At 33.3% G+C, this 11097-nt stretch overlaps 1 long non-coding RNA gene across 1 annotated transcript; it reads left to right on the top strand.

Moving 5' to 3' along the window:
* Positions 1 to 460: 460 nt before the first annotated feature.
* On the top strand, positions 461 to 10805 carry LOC145271132 (uncharacterized). The gene is made up of 2 exons (XR_013865703.1): positions 461 to 898; positions 9547 to 10805. It is a non-coding gene; the product is annotated as an uncharacterized LOC145271132 (long non-coding RNA).
* Positions 10806 to 11097: the final 292 nt, after the last annotated feature.

The raw sequence follows: 11097 nt of genomic DNA, 5'->3' as shown, positions 1-11097 counted from the left end.
TGATTTTTTTTCCTCTTCAATTTTGTTTTCTGCGAACTTGCTCTTCCGTTCGTCATCTTGAATGTAAACTTGAGTTTGTAAAGTCAATCACATTTGAAAAATCGTTTCCTTTATAAAAGCAAATAAAGTTAATCGATAACAGATTATAAAACAAAAACGTAAGTATTATTACATGAATTTATTATCGATTTTTGCGCATTTGCAGAATACGTTAAAAATGTAAGGGAGAGAACTACATTTACTAAGCCAATAATCCTAATGAAATATTGATTTATTGTCAAAAAATTTCTCGCTGTTGATTGTTTTTTGTTTTCAATATTGTATTAAACATTAAAACAACTTTTTACAAAAAAAAAATAATAATTTAATAAATTTTATATCTTTTTCACAAGTTTAAAGTAAAAAAAAATGTTTTTTTGTTTTTTCATTTTTTTCAGCGGATCATTTTATAGTTTTTTGGGTGTGGTAAAAACGAATATATACTTCAAAAGTGGCACAGAGAATTATTTTTCATGATATGAAGAAATTACTTTTTCAAAAGTGGGAATCAGTTTTTATCAAAACTTCTCTGACATCAATAGAAAGTAGGCAGATCAGAGTTGGGCTGGGGAAAATGGTTGCAAAATTTTGCAAGATCGTGATCCCCAGCTCTGATCAGGAGTCAAGAAACACGAGGCTTGGAGACCAACCTGTGCATCTGTACTCTTATTATCGGTAATAAATAACGTCCACTGAAAATTTCCGTCATCTAAGCACACCCTGTCGCAATGGAAGCAATCATTTAAATAGTTAGTAACAGTCATTCATATGCAAACACTTCCATCAGAAGCAGCAGCAGCAGTAGATATAAGTCACACGTCACCAGTTTTTAGTCCGATCATCAACCTCCTCAAGTCAGGTGAGTTTAACTTATTTTTCTCACATTTTCTATATAAATTTAATATAAAATATGCACCCATTTTCTGGCCACATGGTGATAATTATTTTATTTGTTTTGTTGGCCTGCCTTAAAGCCGTTTTGGTTTATTTTTATTTACTTTCCATCTTAACTGTCATCTTTAACATTATAACTTCGATAGGTTTTCAGGTATGCTGAAAATGAGTATCGTATTTAAATTTGCTGCAAACAAGTATCTGGATATAAAAATATGTAATTGTTTGTTATCAGTGGTAGCCAATTAAATATGCCCTTGCACATACAGAATTGGCCACCACGATAACATAAGGAATTACATTACTTAATATTTGGAAAGCTACTTGTTTATAGCATATGTGTGCACTTGCACATACAAAAATGGTCACTACTGATAACATAAGGAATGACACATATACAGATTATACTATTTTTGTTCTTAAATATCCTAGTGTCTTTATTGAAAGAGGAAATCAGAAAATAAAATAAAAAATCTCTTTCGCCCAAAAAACCCTTTCCTAGGTGGCCATAAAATGGGTGCTAATTTTACGTTTAATTAATATTTAAATCTGATCTTTCACTTTATGAAAATGTAAATTTTCCATATCAAGAAAACTATTTCTCTGCACCATTTTTTGAAGTATATATTCGTTTTCAGCACTCCCGAAAAAACTTATAAAAGTCGTCATTGTAAAGGATTGGGGGGAGGGATTCTAGACATTAAACAAAGCAACAAATTAATGAATTAAAAACCTTACAAATTAATGAATTAAAAAATAATCATGATTCTTAAACAAATTACAATATTGCGTTTCTGAATTTTTTAGATGAGGAATGATTTTTTGTATTATGTAGATTATTAAGACTACTGTTCTCATCTTGAGTGTTATTTATTGTGCAAACATTGTAAAAATAACATTTGATGAATATTTACTTACCAGACTATGATAGTACATTTTAACTTTTATTCTGTTTCGAAAAGTAAAGGTGACATAAAATTACACTATTTCGCATTTTGGGAGATATTAACTGTGATAGATGAAAAGACTGGGATTTTGGTTTCGAATGTCACTGATCAGTTATTGAGATGAGAGCATTAATGTGGCTTTTGCACTCAAACCATGCAGTTAAAAAAACCTTTGCACCTGCACATTGTCTGATACCATCGCAGAAGGAAAGACATTAAAATATAATTTAGCATTTAATCCAGTGATAGTAATAATCTTAATACAGTGATTTCCAACAACGCTCTTCACTGTGTTTAAAAATATCACTTCCGTTTTGTACTTGTCTGTCAGAAATGCCATTTTTGCATGTGTCATTTTCCTCACCTGCGTTTCCACTTTTTCAACCATGCATCACATTTTTCACTGCATATGAGTCGAAATACGTCCGATTGCTGCTTTTCTCATCGTGTGCTGTTTTTTTTTGTCATTTCTTACTACTGCTGTGTATTCTTTTTCTGCCTTTTTCTCTTGCACGGTATATTACAAGAACATGTGTGTTTTGATAGCTGAATTATATATGCAGCAATAAAATCTGAGTATTATATCTCTAATTTCTTTCATAATTCATTTCAGCTGCTAAGACCCTTTTGGAAAGTTGTTTAATTCAGGGATTTTGAAAGTTGTTTAAAAAAAACTGATATTATTTTAGTTTTTCAATAAGTGTGATTCATTATTAATTTTTCTTGGTGTTGGATTATATGTTTTATTGTTAATTCTTCTTGTTATTTATTACATCATATATGTGAATGATTTCAACTGCAAAATTCCCTACAATCATATAAAACTAACGAAAATTCCTTCTCTTCTATACCTGCCTAGGTAAAACTCTCCTCTGTCCATATAGGATGAACAAGAGAAAAAAAAGACAATTAAGGATATGCAATCAAACATGCAAATTGAACAATTTTCTTGACCATACGAAAGATCAATCATCTTGCAATCGACTTACTTACTTAATGTCCTGCATGATTGGTTCTAGTGATGAGGTTTTGGATGGAGTCTAGAAGTCTATGAATGCTGACTCCTTTCATATGTCACCTCTCTTAGCCATCACCAAAACTATATGATTAAAAATAAGAAAATACATTACCACAGTTCTAATAAAAATACGTAACTACTTTTTCAAAACTTTAAAATTGACATCCTTCCGGGTATTAGTGGTCAGTCCTAGAGTGATATGATCACTGTTAAAACGGGCCAATATTCTGTGAGATATGCTCTTGATATTCTTAGCTAATATGGATTGAGCCACACATGTGCAATGTTGATTGCCGGCTGAGTGTAAGCTTCTTTTTTCCTTTGCCTTTTTCTCTGGGCTATATATGTGACCTGTTTTTTGTAATTTTGCTTTCTACCTCTGGCAATATCAATCCTGACAACCTGACCCCATTATTCCATGCGTTTTTTTACGAGCTGTCATGTGTACTTTGTGTGTGTATATTCAACCCCCGACATCCCTCTCCTCTCTATTTTCAAAAAAGTATTCACATATATTTTTTCCGTTCCCCCTCCATCTCTAATATATATATATATATATATATATATATATATATATATATATATATATATTCTTTTTCAAATAAACAAAACACAATTATTACAAAATAATCAACAACAAACATTGTACAATATTTAAAATCAAATTTTTCGAATGTATTCCTATTTTATTTAGATTAACATAACCATAGTAATTGTCTGTATTTTTGAGATGAGGTGTTTTCATTGATTGAGATTGTCGGACTGACTTCCTCATCTTGGTTGTTATAGTCACAACGTTTTGGCCGTTTTTCCCTCCAGCCTTCATTAGGTGTTTTTTATCGAACTGGGGAACCATTTGTTAGGAGTCCCAAACACAACCCTTTATTATTATTACGGGGGTACTGTGTTCGCACTCCAGCTAGGCTTTGGGACATAGTTGCTGATTCTCTGTTTTGAATGCTACTTTTCACTGCCTTCGTTCAGGATTGAACTCAGCACCTTTGGGTAACTGTAAACTTTGATACAACGTCTAGGGCAACTCGGCCGTATGTCACTAGGACAATTCTTAGTTGGTTTTTGTTAATGTTAAACCTACGTTGTTATTCAAGGTTTTCTCTCTCTAACAGAGGTGTCCAAATTGCATTCAGCTCTATGCTTGGTTTGCTCAGTAGGTTGTTATGTCCGAGCATGTGAGCTGTTTCTTTAAGTTTTCTCACTTTCCAGTGGGTCTCTCTATTTATTATTTTTACTTCATCCCATAGGGGGCGATGGTCCCCCCCCTCTCCATCCAGACATGGTTGGCTATACCCGATTTTTCCGTCTCCCCTTAAGTTACCGCTTTTCGGTGTTCTTCCACCCTTACCTTAAGGTTGTGGCATGTTTCACCCTTGTAAACCTTTCTGCAATTGCATGGGATGGAGTATATGCAGTTCTTGGTCATGTTCTCCTCCATGCGGGGCTTCACTCGTACCAGGTGTCGTCTGAGTGTTGACTCGCTCTTGAATACCATCCTGATGTTATAGGAGGCAAATATACTTTGAATCTTTTCGGAGATGCGTCGTATGTATGGTAGGCAGACTGTTGGAGGTTTTGGGGTTTCATTCTCCTCTCTTATACTATTAACACGTCTGGTGGATAGTAACAAATGGTTCCCCAGTTCGATACAAAACACCTGCTTGAAAAAACACCTGATGAAGGCTGGAGGGCAAAACGGACGAAACGTTGTGACTATAACAACCAAGATGAGGAAGTCAATCTCAATCAACATAACCATATTCATAAATTTCTGCTTGAAAAAATTATCTCTTTTCTGCAAGCTGCTGTCTGTATAAATTAATCATGATAAACAATATTCCAAGCCGTTTCTATCTTGTTAACTTAAGTCATTACAGTTTTCTTATTTTTATTTGGTTTTTCTTTCTAATAATAAGTTTTTTTTAAGTAGTGAAACAACACCACCACATTCCTTTCGCATGTTTTTTAAGGTAGCCCAGAAATAACTGATTGTTATTATTGTGGGAATCTCCAACTTAGATTGTGTAAAAAACGATCCTGTTCGTAAGATAATCAATTGTCTACACTGTCTATTTGTGCATCTACAGGAGAAGTCATCCTTAACACAAAATAATTTTTCAGTAAGCCTTTGTTTTGATGGCAGTTTCTTTTCCTGACAATATGCATTGCTGTTTTAATTTCTTTTTCTAACATGCATAAATTTATTTCTGTGCCTGCCTTTTTCTGTCTGGCGAGTTTAAAACTAATTTTTTTGTTTTTTGTTTATTCACTTTCTTCCAATTTGAAAGTCATTTGCTTCCATTTCAATAGCGCTTTTTTATCAGCTAATCAAACGGCCAGCCAATTAAAAAAAACAATCAGAAAAACTGCTGACTCTTTAACCTCACTGCAGAATAATAAAAAACATTACATAAAAAATAAAATTAAAAAAATTAAAAATTCGATTTTGTGTTTAAACATTTGAAAATGCTCAGCTTAAACTGATGATTGCTAGTCGCCTGATTAATGAAAACACAGAATATAGATCTTACCCAACCTAAACAATTCCGTCTCACTTCTTACTCTTCCCCACTTCCAAACTCCAAATCTACTTTAAGCTTTTTTGAATGGATCCTATTATCGTCTTTGACATTGACGTGATGCAAATAGGGGATAACATGAAATCATGCATCGTGTTAATACTCTAATCCCCATCAATAGTATGTCAGACTCTTCATCCTGATTTTCCTGTTGATGTCGACTCCTTCATATTGTGATATCAATGTGGTCTTTCTTAGTGGTCTTTCTATCCTGTTAATGTTACCTTCCTCAATCGATGTTGTCAGATGTTCCGCATGCACCTTTATCATGGAGCCAAGCAATTGATCGTTAATCCTATATGAGCTAAGGCCTGTTTTATCTATAACTACCTAATATGGATTCCAACATACATCTAGCTTTCCCCATCTCTGGTGGTTCTTATAATAAATCAGATCTCCAATCTTAAAATTTATGGACTTAGTTTTCATATCCGAGTTTTCTATCAGTTGTTTTCTTGCTTTCCAAATGTGATTCTTTACAAAAGTAAAAGATTGATGCATGTCTTGTAGAGTTATCTCGTGTTGCTGATCGCCATTGTATACTCTGCAAGGTAATAATATATTATCTAATGGCAGGATCACTGACATTTTTCTTCCTCAACTGGTATGGTCACCCTAAAATACTGCTACATCATTCACTCACTTCTTGTAGCCACATTTCCTTCTGCATTGCAACGACACTATTTTCCTCTTATCGATCTTATTACTGCCCTCTCTGCCTTTTTCAATTCTGAATTCAGTCCCTGCACACAATTTGAAAATAGCTGCTACTCCATCATAACAATATTTGTTAAAAAACATGAAAGAGAAAAAATAAGCTTAAAATGTTTTAGCATATACATCTGACTTTTTTGTTATCATATGCTCACACACACATATGTATATATACTAGCATTTCAGCCCGGCATTGCCCTGGTGTCTGTTGAGCAAAAAAAAAGTGGTAGTAGAAAGGCAGGCTCGAACCCGTACCGCGAAGGAGGAAAAGAACGGGGGAAAAGCCTGAGGTTTTTGCTAATTACGACCACTGCCAAACCGGAAGTAATTTATATTAAAATTAAGGCTAGACAATCGGAAGGAGATGATGACTTTCAAAAATATTGGTGAAAAAAGTGACCAACCCTCTGTAGAAAAGTTCCCAGTTGAAGGTGAAGATAATGTTTTTATCGAATTTTTTGATATTTTTCGTCTGAAAGGTCGAACTTCAAAACGATACTGATCTTGGTAAAATCCGTCGCCTCTGTCGAAAGTTTTAGGCAGACATGCAAACATACATACATTTATATATTGGTAACTAAAAATTTTCGACCCAAACCGATTAAAAGCTTGCCCTATCTCTGAATACCCTTTATGTAAAATTTCAAATGTTTAGATCAGAAATTGTCTGAGTAATTTGGTAGAAACCACAGAGGTCAATTTTTTAAAAAAGTTTGACCCCTATTATGACCCCTGAATATTTATTGTTTTTGGCTCAAATCAAGTTAAGTTAGATCCATGTCCAAGGAACCTATATCTAAAATTTCAATTGTTTATACCCAAATTGTCAGAAGAGTTTGGTAGAGTTCTCAAAGGTCAACTCATTGAATTTTGGCCCCTTAACAGCCAAATTCCTGGCTGAAAACCGATCCAAAAGATTTTCTCAAATCAAATTTGTATATAAAAATTCGAGTTTGTAGACTTAAAATTGACAGAGTTTATTGCATAGGGAAATGTACACACACAGATACGTTCACTTATATATATATATATATATATATATATATATAAGCAGAAACACGAGGGTAAAAAGAGTCGAATCTTGGTTTTGTTTTTTGTTTTCCTCAACTTCACATGACCTTTCTTTATCATGTATGCACAGTTCCTCTTTGTTAGAATGACGAGTTAAAAAACGGCACCAATTCTGCAGTGAATTTTTCGTCAACACTGAAAAAATTATATACTTCATTTTGATTATTTTCTGTTTCTTTACTGCGTCATATGTGGGTGCGCTGCTTAAGATACAGAGTGAGGACGAGGAAGTGGGTAGATGGAGCCACGCTTGTGATACTTTAATTGATGGCTGATTGTAGACCTCTCTTGTCTTTTGCATTTTTCTCTGGGTTATATATGTGATCTGCATTTTGCAGGATCGCTTACCTTTAACAATTGAACATGTAAAAGTTGACTTTTTACCATGGGCAATACTAATTGTGACAACCTGACCCCATCGTTCAGTGCATTTGCTACCAGCTGTCATGCATGTGTGCATCTTCAACAGTGACACTAAGGAATTAAACTCTTGTTCCTTTTATTTTCCAAGTCATGTGATGCCACATAGGGTAAACATCATTAAAAGATTCTCATAACACAATAATAATGATAGATAATATCTTTAAATATGTAACCAATATCAAAACTTCAATTCTCACAATGTATATTATGTAAAGAACATAACAATCTGTTTCTTGCAACACTGAAAAAAGCGATATGTACTAATTACAATACATATGAAAAATCGCTCCTGAATGCTGCTGTCATGTTATGTGGATAACAGTGTGTACACCATACAAAAAAGAGTTGTCCAAAAAATTGAAAGAATCTATAAAACGTCATGATAGGAATCAAGAGTGGTTCGACTCTCCAGAAGATGGGAAAGACTCATGACACAGAGATTCCATGTAAATGTGGAAAATTATACAAATGTGAGCCATGTCACTCACTAATAGTAAAATAAAAAGAAAACACTGAAAAGCTGTAATATGTGGAAAAATATAAAAATCAGTTATGGCGGAATATATATGGATGGAAACGGGAAACCATCTACCTTTATGGGATGAAGTAAAATTATAGATGGAGAAGATTAGTGAACACCAATCTGACTTATGAAAAATTCAGTTGAAAGTTACTACTGAACGTTTGTTTAGTACATGAGAGTATCATGCTTTTGTGTTGTTGTGATGACTGGAACAATTGACAAAACAACAAACTCTTCCAAATTATACTTATACTTAAAACCCCCCAACTAAATCCCAGAAAACATGCAAAGAGTAGTCTTATTACGCATTTGGATAGAACACACATACATAACTCACTCCCACATTCTAAAAAATAAAGAACCCCCCAAATGTTTACCATGTCACAAACCTTATACAGTGAAACACTTTTTACTTGACTGCTATGACCTCACACAAATCCAGAAACACTACTACAAGGCCACAAACTTAAAAGAACTCTTTGAAAAAGAAAATTCTAAACCATGCTAAATTTCCTAAAAAGAGCAAACGTTTACCATAAAATAAATAGTCTATCAAATAACAAACTATTCCAAAACATTACCCGAATATACCCAGTGAAATTCGACTCTGAAAATATCAAAAAAATGTAAACATTATATACAGCATTAACTGACATATCAGAATTTTGTATAGATTCCTGCATTCAAGAGAAAGATTCCAAGTTTTACAAAATATACCGAAATAAGATCGGAGGTACCATGTATGGAAAAGGGAAAGAATCTACCTTTATGGATTATATATAATCTGGGTGATGATCAACTACTAAGCATATAAAGTATAGTGTTTAACATGATATGGGAACCATTAAGTATAATTAATACATTATATATTACTGAATGTATTAAATAAAGGTTCCATTAAGAATTCTGTATAGATTTCTGAGTTCAAGAGAAAGGTTCCCAAGTTCGAGAAAATACACCTGAATATGATCGGAGGTAACATAGAAAAGTTGTGAAAATAACATCCAAATAATAAGTTTGACAAAATAAGATCGGAACTAACATAGAAATGCGATTAAAATAACACCCAAGATGAGAACAGTATTTTGAAGAATCCAAATAATATTAATAATAAATCATCATCAATGAATGAATGTAAAAAACTTTAGTTAAATATTTTAAAATAGAAACAAATTATTTTTGTTAAAAAACCATATTGATTAAAACTATACATATTTTATTTTGAATTTCATTAATAATAAAATTATATTTATAAAAATTAACATAATAAATTCAATTTTACTAAATGAACTGTATTTTTTCAAATTTACTTTATATTTTCAGAATTTGCAAGAGTGAAAACAAATCCATTAATGGATAAGAAAGACCTAACGTCATTGGTGATTTATATAAGTTTCTAATAATAAAATTTCTTCAAATATATTTTTTAAAGCCGAAATGTATTAGCGTCTCATCATAGTAGTCATTGCATATAATTTTTGTGAAATTAGATGCGAGCAAATATGGGAGACAAACCTCACTTTTGTGAAGTATGTGGTTATTCTTTTGCATGGAAGTCAAATTTATTGAGTCATATGAAAACACATACGGGAGAGAAACAACATTCTTGTGAAGTATGTAGTTCCTCATTTGCACGGAAGTCACATTTGTTGGATCATATGAAAATACACACAGGAGACAAACCACATTCTTGTGGAGTATGTGGCTTCTCTTTTGCACGGAAGACAACTTTATTGCATCATATCAAAACACATACGGGAGACAGACCACATTTTTGTGAAGTATGTGGTTCTTCTTTTGCACAGAAATCAAATTTGTCGAGTCACATGAAAAGACATACAGGAGAGAAATCGCATTCTTGCGAAGTATGTGGTTATTCTTTTGCATGGAAGTCAAGCTTGTTGAGTCACATCAAAACACATACGGGAGAGAAACCACATTCTTGTGCAGTATGTGGCTCTTCTTTTGCACAGAAGATAAATTTGTTGAGTCATATAAAAAAACATACGGGAGAAAAACCACATTCTTGTGAAGTATGTGGCTCTTCTTTTGCACAGAAGTCAACTTTGTTGAATCATATCAAAACACATACCGGAGATAAACCACATTCATGTGAAGTATGTGGTTCCTCTTTTGCACAGAAGTCAACTTTGTTGAGTCATATGAAAACACATACGGGAGACAAACCACATTCTTGTGAAGTATGTGGTTCTTCTTTTGCACAGAAGTCAAATTTGTTGAGTCATATGAAAACACATATGGGAGATAAACCACATTCTTGTGGCGTATGTTGTTCTTTTTTTAAATAGAAGTCAAGTTTGTTGAGTCATATGAAAAAGCATACGGCATAGAAACTACATTATTGGTAAGTATGTGGTCTTTTTTGCACTCATGTCAAATTTGCTGAATCATATGATACACATACGAGAGACAAAACCTGAATATCCATGTAGTAGCCAATCTGAGAACAGTTGGAAATAAGTCATATACTATCTACTTTAATTACGAAATTCCCACGGCTACATACTTAGAAAATGTCGCTATTAAGCCTGACATAGTGATATGGGAGAAGAAGGAGAATGTGATGTTGGCCTTAATAGAGAAGAGGGGGAAAAATAACAAAATACCAAGGACTTGTGTGCAACATGAAAAGAACCTGAAATCTTAAGAATATATCCACCATCCCAGTCATCATAAGAGCAACCGGGCTAATGAAAAGAATTTCAAAAACATTCTGGCGAATATACTCGATGAATCAAGTGCAAAAGAAATGCAAACAGTAGCACTTAAGGGACGGTTAGAATCTTTTTAAAAAAATCTCAGTTGGAGTAAGTAAACTAATGTAGAATGTTTGGCATCTGGTAGAATGCCCCA

The sequence above is a fragment of the Euprymna scolopes genome, chromosome 46, assembly GCF_053919585.1.
Source record: "Euprymna scolopes isolate OS-2025 chromosome 46, ASM5391958v1, whole genome shotgun sequence".
Lineage (NCBI taxonomy): Eukaryota > Metazoa > Mollusca > Cephalopoda > Sepiida > Sepiolidae > Euprymna > Euprymna scolopes.
The sequence above is the reverse complement of the archived record's forward strand: the minus strand, read 5'-3'. Positions and strand labels throughout refer to the sequence as shown.